Genomic DNA, 15,790 nt, shown 5'->3' on the forward strand with positions numbered 1-15,790 from the left:
TATTTTGAGAGGCCCATATAGAAAATCTTCTCCATTTGCTAAGGTATAACTTCCTAGTAGAGGACTTTTGAGAAGATATCAATATATGCTGCATTTAATTTGAGAGGTTATGGAACCTGGCTGTGTTGGGAATTGGAGCAGCCAAGCTGTCCACTTCAGGGACTGATGAAAGGGAAGTAGAGCCCCCGACGAATGTGGCAGAAGATCTGGAACTGGGTCCAGAATCCAAGGCTCTTCCAACAAATGAAGTAGAAGGAAGAGGAACCAAATTTGTCGAGGCCAATGAGGGGCTATTAGAATGATGGTCCTTCCCAGGGCTTTTGCTTTCTGCAACACTTTGGGTATCAAGTGAATTGTGGGAATGCATAGAGGAGACCCTGAGGCCAATCATGTATGAGTGCGTTCCTTGGGGCTTCTGTTGGAAGGGGAATCAAGGCAAAGTAGTTTCTGCATTTCGTGTTCATGTAGTTGGCAAAAAGGTCACAGCAAGGCTGATCCCATCTGTGGAAAATTCTCTCCGTTATCTCTTTCTTGAGGGACCACTCGTGAGGCAACAAAATTGCCCTGCTCAGTGTTTCTGCTATCATGTTGGATTTCCCCAGGATGTGCGTTGCTAACAGAAAGTGCTGGGTGGATGTAGCCTACTGCCATACTCTTAGGGCCTCGCGACAAAGGGGATACGACCTGGTTCCTCCTTGTTTGTTCAAGTACCAGACCACAGACAAGTTGTCTGTCTAAATCGCAATTGTTCCCAGAGGAAGAGAGTCCTGGAAGTACTGCAACACCAAAAGTACCGCTTTCATCTCAAGAACATCGATATGCAGATGTGTCTCCTGTTCGGTCCATGTGCCTTGAGATGTTCTTCCCTGAAAATGCCCCCTTCCCATCAGGGAAGTGTCCGTAGTCACTGTGGCCGCTGGTGGGGGTAGGATAAAAGGACGACCTATCGTTACATGAAGAGAGGTCAACCACCACTGAAGAGCCTTCTTGCATGTGTTTGTGATCATTATGAGATGAGACATTGGGAGCTCTTGGTAAGACCATTGAGTGAATAACAGCCACTGCAGAATCCGCATGTGCATGTGACCAGGCGGTACAGCTTAATATTGCAGCTGCCATCATGCCTAACAATTTTAGCACTTCTGATGCGGGAGCTTTGTCTTTGGATATGAAAACTCTTTCTGCTGAAAGTCTCAAAGTGGTGTTGGTGGTGTCTAATTCTGCTCCGATAAAAACGATATGTTGTGATGGTGGCAAGGCAGATTTTTCTGAATTTACTGTAATGCCCAGATGATTGCACAGAGTAAGAGTGGTGTCCCTGGCTTGTATTAGCTGATGCCTGGTGGCAGCAGTGAGCAGCCAATTGTCTAAGTATGGAAACACCTGGAATCCTAAACGACTCTGGTGAGCCGTGACCACTGCCATATATTTGGTGAATACTCTGGGGCTGTAGTGAGACCAAAGGGCAGGGCTCGAAACTGGTAATGATTGGCTCCCAGCCGGATGCGCAGATGATCCCTGCATGGTCTGGCCATTTTTAAAATGGTAGTATGCATCCTGTAGCTCTATCGAGCATATCCAACTGTCTTTCCCTAAAAAGCAAAGTATCGACTGAAGTGTGACCATCCGGAACTTCTCTTTCTTGACAGATCTGTTTAGTCTGCTGAGGTCCAAAATAGGTCTCCAGTCTCCTGTCTTTTTTGGAACTAAAAAGAATCTTGAGTAAGTTCTGGATCCTGTCTGGTCTGCTGGGACTGGTTGGATGACTCTTTCTTAGCAACGTTTGGACCTCTACTGTTGCTTGTTCCCTGTAACTGGGTGGAACGTCCGGGATTTTTGTAGTCAATGGAGGGGGAGTGGCGAAAGGAACAAAGTATCCTCAAATTATACTTTGTACCCAGTTGTCATTTGTTATTTTGAGTCAGGCGTCTGGATACAAAGATAAGCGACCCCCGACTGCCTCCAGAGCAGGACAGTCGGGCCTCCTTTCAGGAGAACTGGTCTCTGTTGCCCTGATTTTGCGGACCCTCACTGCCACGAGGGCGGCATCTTCCATTATTGCCCCACCTCTGCCCCTGGAGGGGGGTTCACCACGTGTCCAGAGAGGTTCCTTGGGCTTTTTGGAACCACATCTTACCTCCCTTTTGACCCTTGGGGCAGGGTTTGGTAGGGGTGGAAAAACGGACTCCGACGGCAGACAGAGCCTTTCCTTCTTGCTCACACCTGGTCAAAGTTTCCTTAACTTTGGACCAGAAAAGGGATGAGCTATCAAAAGGGGTGTTGACAAAGGATGACTTAAAGGGCTCTGCGAAGGAACACAAGCGCATCCAGGAATGTCTCCTAAGAGCAATTCTTGTACCCACTGCCCTACTCGCTCAACCAGCAGCATACAAAATGAGACGCATGGATGAGTTCACTATGGAATTGAGGGTAGCAAGCTGGGAGGCGACTTTGTCTGAAGCTCCTGCAGCTACTGTGCCCTGAAGAGCATCTCCAAACTCTATAAGGATGTTGCTTTGAAGTCTTGTAAAATGAGTGAGACAGTTCAGTGAATGCATGGCAAAAGTCGCTGAACTGTAAGTGCACTTCCCGTATCTATCCATGATCCTACAGTCTCTGTTAGGAGGATGGACAGATGAAAAAGTTTCTGACATCTCCTTTTTGGTGGCTGCAGCCACCACCATGGCATCAACTGGCACTCCCTTGGTGAGGAAAGACTTTTCCTGGGGGGCAGAAATAAATTTACTGGGCCACCTAGGGACAGGCTCCGTGGTGTCCGGAGACTCCCATGCCCTTCATGAGACCAGCTCCATGAGCTCATTGAAGGGTGGAGACACTCAAGAGATGGGGGGTTGAGACCTGGAAGCCTTCAGGAGAACCGACTCATCTTCAGTAGGGTTGGTGGACTTCCAACCACCCCTCTGCCTAAGGATTTCTAATATCTCAGCAAATGAGATATCTTCAGGGGGGGACCGTCGGGACCCTTCTGATTCATCTAAGTCGGTGTCGGACGTGACAGACTCCTGTGGGGATTGCATGTGCTTCCTCTTGCAAATTCTCTTCCTGGGAACCTCATCAGTGGGAACTTCTGGTGAAGTCTCGGAAGAGCAGAGGCAACCCAGTGGGGCTTCCTGAGGCTCAGGGTCTCTACGCTTCGACAGGCAGAAGTGGACACAGGAGCTTTTGGGGAGGAAGTAGTTGGATCAGAAGTTGTAGATGTTTTGGGAGACATCACTCTCCTCATGGCTTCAAAGGCACCTCTGCTCCGATGAGAAGGGACCGCTGGATCCAAGGAAACCATTGATCCCCTCGGCACTGGGACAGGGGGCTACAAAACCAGAGGTAGGAGCCAAGCTCATCCAAGCCGAAGCTCTGAGAGGCAAAGTCGGAACCAACAAGTCAGTCAGACTATCCTCCCCGGACCAGACCGGAGAGTGTCAGTTCCTAGACTCCTCAATCGGTGCTGAGGAAGTCCGAGTAAATGGAACCGATGGCAATAGAACAGGCATTAGTTCCGAAGGCTCAACAATCATCAGGTCCGACTCCTCTGGCTCCGAAGGACTGGTATGGCTCGGAGAAGGAAATGAAGTTGATGGCAATATGGTCTTCAGTTCCGAAACCACTTGGGTCGGAGACTATAAAAATTTTGCAAACGCCGGTGCCTGTAGCAACTTCTGCACCACACAATCTACATCCAAATAGGATACACTGATTGAGGACAGAGATGAATGGATGGAGGCATTGATTGAAGAACTGGAGACTTTAGTACTTCGGACACTGGTTCCAAGACTGGGGACGGGCTCCGAAAAGACAAGACACCCGGCTCTGAGGGCTGTGGAGACGACGTAGATGGTTTCTTGGATTTTTTTAACTTCCGAAGAAGAAGCCTTAGAAGACTCTGATGACTTACTAGACTTATCCTGGTCACTCAAAGCTTCCTGAAAGGATGGTTTCATAAGTCCTCTATGAGCTTTCTTTTTCTCTCCTGAAGAACTCTGGAAGAAAAAGAATGGCAAATGGAGCAGCTTTCCTGTAGGTGCAAGGCTCCAAGGCAATACACACAATTGACATGGCTATTTGTTACAGACATTTTCTGTCCACATTTTGGACATTTTTTAAAACCCGACTTGGGATGCTTATCTCTATCCTGGTCAGCCATAATAAACTATGCAGTATCTAGAAAAAACTACTGTACTATAAAAAAGACTAGACACACCCAAAGCTAGTTTAAATAACCCCTAAACAACTATGGGCTAAATATGCTGTGACTAAATTGAAAACATACACACACTAACTATTAATTCAAACCACTCTAAATAAGCTATATGTGTAATACAATATACTGTGACTAAACTGTCACTGTTCAAAAGCACACAAATACACACTACTTGCTATAAACTACTTTAAATATAACAGACCTAACAGAAAAAATGAAGGCCAAAAGAGAGCTATATATAGTAATGAAAAGGCACACCAAAGGGAAAGGGAATATTACTATTAAGCTATAAAAACTATAAGTATAAAAGACTAACTCTAATAGTAGTGAAATAACAAATTTAGCTGTATAATATTTAGAAAAGAAAACTGTACTGGCCCGACCTATGCGAGGAACCTCTGATCTATTGCAGCAGCAAACTAGATCTGAGGTAACTCTAGGTGCATCATGGGATAGGGACTTGGCCTCGAACTGTCTGAAGACCTCGAGCTTTGTAGAAGGCCAACTCGGAGCTGAGGATTGGCTCCGAACACATCTGTAAGAATTAACAGCAAGATAGAACAACTTCACATCCACAGTCTTTGCTCATTAGTGATTGTTAAATTTGTAATTACTGAAAGTGCTATCTGATTGTTTGTGAGAGATCTATAAAACCTCAAGAAGGGAATTCTCTAGCATCTGTTCTATCAAAGCAAGAGTGCCCAGGGAATCATATTCAGGCCACACCTATTTTCTTTATCAGTATTCTTGCTTCTGAACCAATCTATATTAACTGCACTTTACAACTGGATAACTTTCTTCTCCTTCAGTGTTGTCCTACTAAGACTAAGTACTCTGAAATAATATAGTCTTACTCTGTAACTGCCTCATGTGGTAGGTAGATCTGCTATAACGGTATTTGTTACTGTATAAAACTTGTGCAAGATACGCAAATTTGCTTAACTAACCTCATGGTATCATTATTTATTTATCAAACATCCCATCATAGGCACCTATGTTTGATTGCACCAGCAACCCTCCTTTAGTGAACATACAGAGTTGTTAGCTGGTAAAAATCTTAAAACGCATCAAATATTTGTACAGACTTTCCAAACTGCATCCCAAGAAAGCTTGTCAAGACACAGGTCTTAATTTCTGTAGGGGAGGCAAACATAACATTAATAGAACAATGATGATCCAGAGGGAAGCAGAATGTAAGAATATACTGCTGTTATTGGTGGGTCTTGATGCAGACAAAGCATTCAACAGAGTAAGCTGGGATTTTATAAGTAGAACAATGGAAGCATTTACATTTCCTGATAAAATAATAAAGTTAATTAAAAGGAAATATGGGAGACTGGAGGCAAAAATCAAAGTGTGACAGTTCTTCTCTGTTAAGTAATATCTGAACAGGGGAACCAGGGAGGAATGTCCACGAGAACCATTGACAAAGAAAATAAGGGACTCATAAATTCAAGGATATAACTGGTATGGTGTTTAAAAAAATTGGCTTTATTTGCAAATGATATTATTTTGCACCTGATGGAACCCAAAAAAGACATCTTACAGCTTTGGAACATTCTAAAACAGTTCCAGGTTTTTATGGATATAAAAATTAATGAAGATAAAACAAAGGCTATAGCTATAAAACTATGTACCTACACATGAAATGGTTCAGCAATACCCATAGTTATGGGGACATGATGAAATGAAGTATTTAGGAGTATGGATTAAAAAGGATTATGTTATGGCAGCTAAGGATATGTGGGAAGAGACTAAACAAAGATGATACAAAAACTTAGAAACTGGAAGCTTTTGCCTTTGGATAAGGATACCAGGACCCAATCAGCAAAAAATGTTTTTAGTTCCTTTAATTTTATACACAGGTCAGGCATATTTTTTTATCAACTAGAAGGGATGCTATGTTTTTTAGCCTGTTTTGTTAACTAACCAGTATTCTTTCTTAATCTGGTCCGTCTTTTCAAACTCCTACATTTTCCTGCACTCCTCCTTTTGATAGCTTCCTGAACTTCTGGATTCCACTACCAGTTTTCCTTTTGTACCTAATTTATACACCTACTGTGGCTATGTATCTGTTCAGTAGTCTTCACACATGTTTTGAGCGGTACACTTCACATAATCGAATTACGGAAATCTCGAATTTCGTATGGTCGAGACCATATGATCGAGATTTCAGTAAATCGAATATGTGTAGTGTTGAAAAATAAGTTTACTTACCTTAATACATTGCGTACACACAGAGGCAAGGATTCTTGTACGCTCTGTGTGTACGTAATGTTTTATTTTTTTGTGTGGTGTTGACAGGAAATGAGAAATCTCCGCTTTTGCTTCCGCATACAGCGCAAGATGGGAGATTTCCCATTTCCCCACTGTAGCGCGATCTTGGAGTTGGTATATTTAAGTAGGGGGGGTGTGGGGGGCAAAGCCCCCCTGCAAAAGCGAAGTTTGTCTTTTTTTTTTTTTTCATTTCATTTCGTTACAAAACTCGATGTTTTGGTTTCGGTTATTTGAAGTTCGAGATTTTGTAAATTCGAGCTTCTGAAGTGAATCCGTTTTGAGACACTGCCATTCTTCTTCAACTCTACCTACTTCATTCTCTTACTAAGTTGCTAGAGCCCAGAATATTTCCTTGAAGTCTTGTGCTTTCACTCCAGTCAAAATCCAGGTCTTCATTCTAGTTTCTGTTGACCTTACAACAGACCCTTAGCTTCTTCTTCTTCTTTCGGCTGCTCCTGTTAGGGGTCGCCACAGCAGATCAACTGTTTCCATTTCTTCCTGTCCTCTGCATCTTGCTCTGTCACACCAACCACCGGCATGTCCTCTCTCACCACATCCATAAACCTTATCTTAGGCCTTCCTCTTTTACTGTTACCTGGCAGCTTCATCCTTAGCATCGTTTTCCCAATATACTCTGCATCCCTCCTCAGCACGTCCAAACCAACATAATCTTGCCTCTCTGGCTTTGTCTCCAAACTTTCCAACCTGGGCTGACCCTCTAATATACTTATTCCTAATCTTGTTCATCATCGTCACACCCAGTGCAAATCTTAACATCTTCAACTCTGCCACGTCAAGCTCTGACTCCTGCCTTTTTGTCAGTGCCACTGTCTCCAACCCATATAACACAGCTGGTCTCACTACCCTCTTGTAGACCTTACCTTTCACTCTTACTGGTACTCGTCTGTCACAAAGCATTCCTGACACTATTCTCCACCCACTCCATCCTGCCTGTAATCTCTTCTTCACCTCTCTTCCACACTCACCATTACTCTGAACTGTTGATCTCAAGTATTTAAACTCATCCACCTTCACCACCTCTACTCCCTGCATCCTCACCATTCCTCTATCCTCCCTCTCATTCACACACATACATTCTGTCTTAGTCCTGCTGACCTTCATTCCTCTTCTCTCTAGAGCATATCTCCACCTCTCCAGGGTCTCCTCCACCTGTTCCCTACTCTCACTACAGATCACAATGTCATCTGCAAACATCATAGTCCACGGGGACTCCTGTCTGATCTCATCTGTCAACCTGTCCATCACCATTGCAAATAAGAAAGGGCTCAGAGCTGATCCTTGATGTAATCCCACCTTCACCTTAAACGCATCCGTCACTCCCACCGCAGACCTCACCGCTGTCACACTACCCTCGTACATTTCCTGTACCAGCACTGCTGAATAAAACCATTATTTAATCTTCTTTCATGCAATAAGGCTAAACTTCTATTTTTTCAGTAATATAAAAATCTTTTAAAGTAAAACTTGAATAGGCATGAAATTGCTATCGACTGAAATTTCCTGCATAATCTAAGATGTGACCATATCTTGCCTTTACAATTCAGAAATACAAAAATTTTAAGACTGGATATAAACCTAATTTTGACTAATGATTCTAATAACTCCTCTAGAGTTTAATAATTTGTCTCACCAACCACTGAAGTAACAGACAACTCTGAGAAGTGCATGATGAATGAACACAAAGTCCCAGTCTTCTAGTGCCCCGAATATTTCCACTGTGTACATGTCATTCGGGTACAGCTATATACTATCCAAGTTAAGGTACATGTTTTCTAAAGATTTAGTCTTCAGCTGCAGTCGATTTTGTTGAAAAAAAGAAGATGTGCCTTACTATAACATTCCCTCTGTATTGTTGATCCTCGTTCAGTCATTATGCCTGGGTTATCGGTTCCACCTCGGAACTGAGCCGGCCATCTTCCAAGCTCGCGACAGCCACAAACTCTTGAGCTAAACTCTTACCCACAATTCCCCTCTCCCTGTTACCCCAGATTGAGTTTGCAAGTCAAAGGAAGTAGAGGCTACCTGTGGTCAAAGAACCTAACGGAACCGGATGATGAGATCCACTATAAGCCTCAGGAGGGTCATAATGACTGAACGAGGATCAACAATACAGATGGAACATTATGGTAAGACATAACCTTCTTTATCTGATACTGCTAATCCTCGTTCATTCCTTACGCCTGGGACAGAGTCCTCAGCTACCTTTATTCCTGGGAGGCTCTCATGGAAGGACATTCCTGAGCACCACTGAACCAAAGGATGCTCTTCCTCTGGAGGCCAAATCCAATTTGTAATGGCTGATGAAGGTATGGGGTCCAGCCCAAGTTGCAGCTGCACAAATGTCAGGTAAAGAAGCACTAGCATGAAAGGCAGCAGAAGTTGCAACCGACCTAGTGGAATAAGCTCTAACAGCTGTAGTCAGAGGGATATTGTGAGTTTTGTAAATAAATGTTACACAGTCTTTTAACCATTTAGCCAATGTGACCTTAGAAACAGCACATCCAAGTCTAGGACCAGAATAGGCCAGGAACAGTTGATCTGATTTGCGAGAAGACTTAGTTCTACCCAGATAGAAACGAAGTTGCCTGTGAATGTCAAGGGTATGTAGGCAATACTCTCCTCTGTTAGAATGATTGGGAAAGAAAACTGGCAATTCAATGGATTGGTTAATGGACATTTCAGAGATCACTTTTGGCAGGAAGGAAGGATTACTTCTCAATGACACTATCTTTATGAAATATTATGAAAGATTAAGTAAGGCTGTTTGATGCATAGAGCTTGAAGTTCAGAGATACGTCTGGCAGAAGTAATGGTGACCAAGAACAAAGTTTTCCAAGAAAGAAACTTGAGGTTGCATGAAAAAGCTGGTTCAAAAGGAGTCATAGTCAACGCTTGCAGGATAAAAGACAGATCCCATGGCTGGCTAGGTTCTCTAAAAGGGGATTTCAAATGATTTATGCCTTTTAGAAAAGACTTGCATAATTTGTGTGACATAACAGAAGAGTCATGGACACCATTGTGAAAATTAGATATCACGACCAAATGAACTCGAATGGTAGAAGCAGATAGGCCGGATTGGAATAAACTGGACAGGTACTCCAGTACTACTGGCACTGATGCTGAAAAAGGGTCTATCTCTTTTTCCTTCAGCCAAATGGTAAACCTTTTCCACTTGCTGAGAAAAGTAGTTCTGGTGGAAGACTTATGAGACCCAATAAGAATGTCACATACTGAGGAAGAAAGATCAGTCTGCTGGCAATCACTGGAAGTGGAGGAGCCAAGCTGTGAGCTTCAGGCTGTTCAGGTTGGGGTGAATCAGGTTCTGTGGATGGGAGATCAAATCCAGAGTTGGATCGAGAATCCATGGTTAATCTAGCAGGTGAGGCCATAAGAAGGGGAACCAAATTTGCAGAGGCCAATATGGCGCAATGAGGATTATCTTGCTCTTCAACCGGTGGGCTTTTCTTCAGGAACTGGGGAATGAGAGGAAGAGGGAGAAAGGCATAAAGCAGACCCGAGGACCAGTCGTGGACGAGACCGTCCCTGGGTGACTGTCCCAGAGGGGGAATTAGGGTGAAGTAATTGCTGCACTTGTAGTTGGCTGGGGATGCAAAAAGGTTGCAGCAAGGGAGAAGTACAGTTTTGTACCTACCATAAATGTAGATGTTCGAGTGTTCACCCTGCTGCAGTCATCACACTTGGGTTATCCTGCCGTCAGGCGGTCCTGCAGTCGGCCCGAGTTCCAAAGTCTTGGTCCGGCGTTGGTTGCTGTCGCTTCCTCCCCGATGTCAGAGCGCCAGGGATATGTAAGAGGCATCCAACGCCATTTTCTTCAGTTTTTCTTGCCCCAGATGTCAGGTGCCCACAATAGATAGGCAATATATATAGTGCTATATAAAAATGTACATATAAAAATAAAACAATACCTTCAGGCACAAGCAAATACACCACAGAGGTTGTATAGGATACAAAGGTATAGATAAGTCCAGCTAGTTCAGAGGGGATGGAGGGAGGGTAACCTGGACTGCAGCAGGGTGAACACTCGAACATCTACATTTATGGTAGGTACAAAACTGTACTATGCTCATCGTGTTACCCTGCTGCAGTCATCACACTTTGGTTGAATCCCAAAGCTAAGGATGGGTGGTGGAGTTAAACAGGGTTAGAAGAAGCTAGTAGGCCCTGCAAAACTGCAGTGGCAAAACCAGCTCTAGACTTAGAATATAGAGGTAAGTGATAGTGTTTGGTGAAGGTGTGCACTGAACTCCAAGTTGCAGCTTCCAGAATATCCTTGGTTGGCACCCCCCTGAGAAAGGCTGCTGATGTAGCTGTAGCCCTGGTGGAGTGGGACCTAATGTTAGCAGGTACCGGTTTCCCATGATCCGTGTAGCAGAAACGTATGCAATGTCCTATCCATTTTGAAATGGTCTGTTTTGAGATAGCTTTTCCTTGTGATCCTGCAGCATAGGATACAAAGAGCTGGTCAGATTTTCTGAAAGCCTTAGTTTTATCCAAGTAGTAACGTAATTGCCTGTGAATGTCCAAAGAGTGCAGGAGTCTTTCTCCTTTGTTATGGGGATTTGGAAAAAAGGTGGGCAAATGAATGGTTTGGTTTAGGACCACACTGGATACCACCTTTGGCATAAAGGAAGGGTTAGTTTGTAGAGAGACTCCGTCTTGATGAAAAATGAGGAAAGGCTCCACTGCCATTAGTGCCTGTAGCTCTGAGACTCTTCTAGCTGAAGTTATTGCTAGTAGCAGGGCAGTTTTCCATGAAAGAAATTTTAAATCAGCTGAAAAAGCTGGTTCAAAGGGCGGCAGTGTAAGCTTTTCCAAAACAAAGTTGAGATCCTAAGTAGGTGTTGGTGCTCTCCTGGGCGGTCTTATGTTCTTAGCCCCTCTGAGGTACTGTCTTAGGAGTGGATGTGAAAATAAAGGAAGATCCGTGTTATAATGAGCTGAAATTGCTGAGGCGTGGATCTTAACAGATGAAAAAGAAAGTCCTTTGTGCAACATCTCAGTTAAATATTGTAGAATCTGAGGAATGTTTGGATCAAGGAGATTTTGGCCTTTAGCCTGGTTCCAGGCGCAAAATCTTTTCCATTTGTCTGAATAGGTTTTCCTGGTGCTGGTCCTCCTGGCCTCCAGAATGACATCCATAACAGCTTTGGATAGAGGTGTTGGCAGGTTGTTTAGGTAATTTGCCATGCAGCCAGGTTTAAAGTCTTGAGCTGGCTGTGTAGAATCTGATTGTCTCGCTGGGTGAGCAGGTGAGGAATTTGAGGTAAAATCCATGGTGGGCTGTGGGCCATGTTCCTTACCATTGGATACCAGTGCTGGCGTGGCCAGTCTGGTGCAATGAGTATCATTTGTGGCCTCTCTAATCTGACTTTCAGCAGTACCTTTGCTAGAAGAGGCAGTGGAGGAAAGGCATACACGGTTAATGTTTTCCAACTGAATGAGAGGGCGTCCACTTTCAAGGCTTGTGGGTGGAATGTCCTTGTGCAAAATTTTTGAAGTTGGTAGTTTTGGGGGTTGGCAAACAGATCTATGTTTGGGCGTCCCCATTTTTGAATTATCATTGCAAATACTTGTGGATCTAGTTTCCACTCATGGGGATCCATGATGTTTCTGCTTAGGTCGTCTGCCAATGTGTTTTTCTTTCCTGGCAGGAATTGTGCTTGTAGTTGAACTTGGTAAGACAGTGCTGTGTTCCACAAGGTCATTGCTTGCCTGCATAGAGGGTAGGAATGTGTGCCCCCTTGCTTGTTTATGTACCACATTACTGTGGTATTGTCCGTCTTTATTATTAGTTGTCCTGGATGTAAGAGGTCCTTGAAAGCTGTTAGGGCATTCTGTACTGCTAGCATTTCTTTTTGATTGATATGCAGATGTCTTTGATCTGTAGTCCATTTGCCCTGAATGCACTGTCCTGCCATGTGTGCTCCCCAGGCATAGTCCGATGCATCTGTTGTCATAGTTTGCCTGGCTGTGGGTAAGGTGAAAGGCTGATCCTTGTTGAGGTGACATGCCTGTGCCCACCAGAGAAACTCCTGTTGAAGGCAGGGAATGAGTGGTATCATTGTTTCCAAGCTGTGGCTGTGCTGAGTCCATATGCTTTTCAGGTACCATTGTAATTTCCTCATATGCAGTTTTGCAAATGGTATTAGTAGTATGCAAGATGCCATGAATAACAAGGCCTGCAGAACTTTTCTTGCAGGGAGCTGGGTCTTTGTTGCCATTATTTTGAAGTATTGAGTCAGCTGTTGCTTGTATGGCGTGAGATAAGCCATCTGGGCCATTGTATTCAAGTTGGCACCCAGGAATATTATGTTTTGTGAGGGCACTAGTTTTGATTTCTTTTCGTTTACTGTGTACCCTAGGCAACTTAGAAGGTGTTTGACAACCGCCAGATGCTTTAAAATAATGTCCTTGCTTTCTGCTTGAATAAGGCAGTCGTCCAGGTATGGGTATATTTGAATTCCTCTTTGTCTGCAGTATGCAATTACTGGTGCCAGGCATTTTGTGAAGACCCTGGGCGCAGTAGATAAGCCAAAGGGCAGTGCAGAGAATTGATAATGGGTTGAACCTGCAATGAAGAGGAGGTATCTTTTGCAATTTTGTCTGATAGGGACATGCAGGTATGCCTCCTTGAGGTCCAACGTTACTAGCCAAGCCTACTTGCCCAGCATGGGAAGAAGCTGCTGTAGAGTTAACATCTTGAATTTTGGTACTTGCAGATAGGTGTTCAGAACTGAAAGATCCAGAATGGGTCTCCATGCTTTGTCCTTTCTTGGGACTAGAAAGTGTCTTGAGTAAAATCATTGTCCTTGCTCCTGTGTAGGTACCTGTTGAATGGCTCTCATGTCCATGAGAGCTCCAATTTGTTTTTGTGCCTCTGCCCATTGATTTGGTGGCAGGTTTGGCATTCCTTTTATCCTTGGCAAGGTATGAAAGTGGAATCTGTATCCTTGTGAGACAATGTTTAGGACCCATTTGTCTTTTGTGATGATGTGCCAGTTGTCTGCAAAAGGTGCTAATTTTCCTCCCAAGGGAGCTGCCAAGAGAGATTTGCTTGGTAGTTTGAGGGTTGAGTCATTGTGTTTGTCTTCTGCTAGCTTGGGGCCTGTCTTCTCCTCCTTTCTGGGTAGCAGTACCCCACTGGCGAGGTTTGTAAGGGCCTTGTGACTGACCTCTGCCCCTTGGGCGTCTGTATTTGCCCCTCTGTGACCTGTCAGAAGCTGGAAAGGACCAGTTTTTTGTTGGCCAATTTCTGCTGAAACGAGGGGGTTGTACCTGTAAAAAATCCTTGACCGCCTGCATAGACTTTGCCTTATCCTCCATTTTCTTTAAAACCTCTTCTGCTTTGACACCAAATAATACATCCTGCTGTAAAGGTGCATCCAATAATTTTGCTTTAACATGATCAGGTAGGGTTTGTTGTTTTAACCAAGCATGTCTACGTATGACAGACCCAGTAACAGCTGCTCTACAGGAAGCTTCCAATGAATCAAATCCACATTGTAAAGTATGTTTGCCCACCTGTTCAGCTGCATGCAACAGATCCTGCATTTCCTTGAATTCAGACTGTTCAGAATGTGTGCTCATTTTTTTTGTTTTAATTGAGACATTAGGAATTGCTAATATTTCAGCATGTGAAACTGACAATTTAATGCTCTCATAGCCAGAGTAGCTGAGGTGTATATCTTCTTTCCCCATCTATCTAGGGCTCTGGAATCCCTTTCAGAGGGCACAGGATTTTTAGCTATAGAAGCTTTAGCCCATTTGGGACCCTGGGAAATTGTTTCTGGGTCAGCCACAGGGCTTTTATAAAGGAATTTGTGCGAGTCAGGTACTCTGTAGTATCTGCCTGGTTTGGCTGGAGCAGGAGGTAGAGAGTCTGGATTTAGACTAGACTCCAAGTAAACATCATCCACAATGTCTAAAACTGGAGGGATAGCAAGTGGTCTGTGCTGGGGTAGCAAAAGGAACTCTCGGAGCCTTTTCTTAGAATCAGAGTAGTCCTGGCCTTCCCAATGGAAATGTTCCCTCATGGTATGTAAAGTTTCCCTAAAGGAGTAGTCTTCAGGGGGAGATGCTGAGGGAATAGTCTTCAGCATCAGAGTCTTCATAAGGGGGAAAAGCGTAATCCTGTTCCTCAGAAGAATCTGAGGAAATAGAAACCTGGTCAGAGGAGGCATAATCCTCTTGTCTTGGTCTTTTATCTGGAGGGGGATGAGAACCCTTGATTAGGGTAATCAAATCTTCAGCCATCTTAAGTATCTGTTTCTTAGGCATGGGGCCTTGAACTGGAGACTGATGTACAGTCTTTTTTGGTTTTAATGGAGTTTTAAGCTTACCATAAGATTTAATAGTGAGTGTAGTCGGTCTGAAGACACCTTCTGCAACCGAAGGTGTTTCTACTGCACCGGGATCTCCTTCTGCTCCGCTGTCGGAAGGGCCTAATGAAGATGGCTGCGACGGCCTAGTACACTCCGCTTGAGAATCCGCAGCTCTCTGGGGTTCCAATTCTGCGGTCATCAGGGGCTGCGTAGGCACCTCACTGAAAACCTGAGAACCGGCGACAGGCCCAGCAGAGGCCTCGGAGTCTGGCTTGGTCCCAGGCTGCCTGTCCTTATCCTTGCATTTTTTATGCATGCCGGTCGTTGGCTGCTCCGACGGCATGATATAATTAAATTTCCTACCAAAGTAATGCCGTGCAAAGTCAAAACAGCGTTTGATAGTTCGTTTATTAAACCTAGCACAAAACCGACAACCTGTGATGTCGTGGTCTGGGCCTAGGCAAAGAATACAATAAGAATGGAAGTCCTTATGAGGTATTTGCTTCCCACAAGAAATGCAATTGTTAACTTTTTCAGACATCGGACTGAGGCAAGAAAAGGTTCCCCAATGGGGTACTTAGCATTATTGAAGACTTCGGACTGAAATTCGATTAGAAAATCTCAGGTGTCGGCCGACCGGCACTTGCAAACTGCTTCTGCTTCGGGCACCGCGCGGCAAGAAAGACTAAAGAAAATGGCGTTGGATGCCTCATATACCCCTGGCGCACTGACGTCAGGGAGGAAGCGACAGCAACCGACGCCGGACCAAGACTTTGGAACTCAGGCCGACTGCGGGACCGCCTGATGGCAGGATAACCCAAGTGTGATGACTGCAGCAGGGTAACACAATGAACATCCCCAGCAGTTGAAAATCTCCGCCACTATAAGAGGATTCAGAGACCACTCGTGTGGTTGCAAAATGCACCTGCTCAAT

The 15,790-nt window shown here is 44.3% G+C and overlaps 1 protein-coding gene across 1 annotated transcript in view; it reads right to left on the reverse strand.

Annotated features, from left to right (window-relative positions):
- SDHAF2 (succinate dehydrogenase complex assembly factor 2) overlaps positions 1 to 15,790 on the reverse strand; it is a 528,134-nt gene that overhangs the window by 44,485 nt on the left and 467,859 nt on the right. The window lies entirely within an intron of this gene.

This window comes from Protopterus annectens, chromosome 17.part0 (assembly GCF_019279795.1).
Source record: "Protopterus annectens isolate FY-2018-M chromosome 17.part0, PAN1.0, whole genome shotgun sequence".
In the NCBI taxonomy this organism is placed as follows: domain Eukaryota; kingdom Metazoa; phylum Chordata; order Ceratodontiformes; family Protopteridae; genus Protopterus; species Protopterus annectens.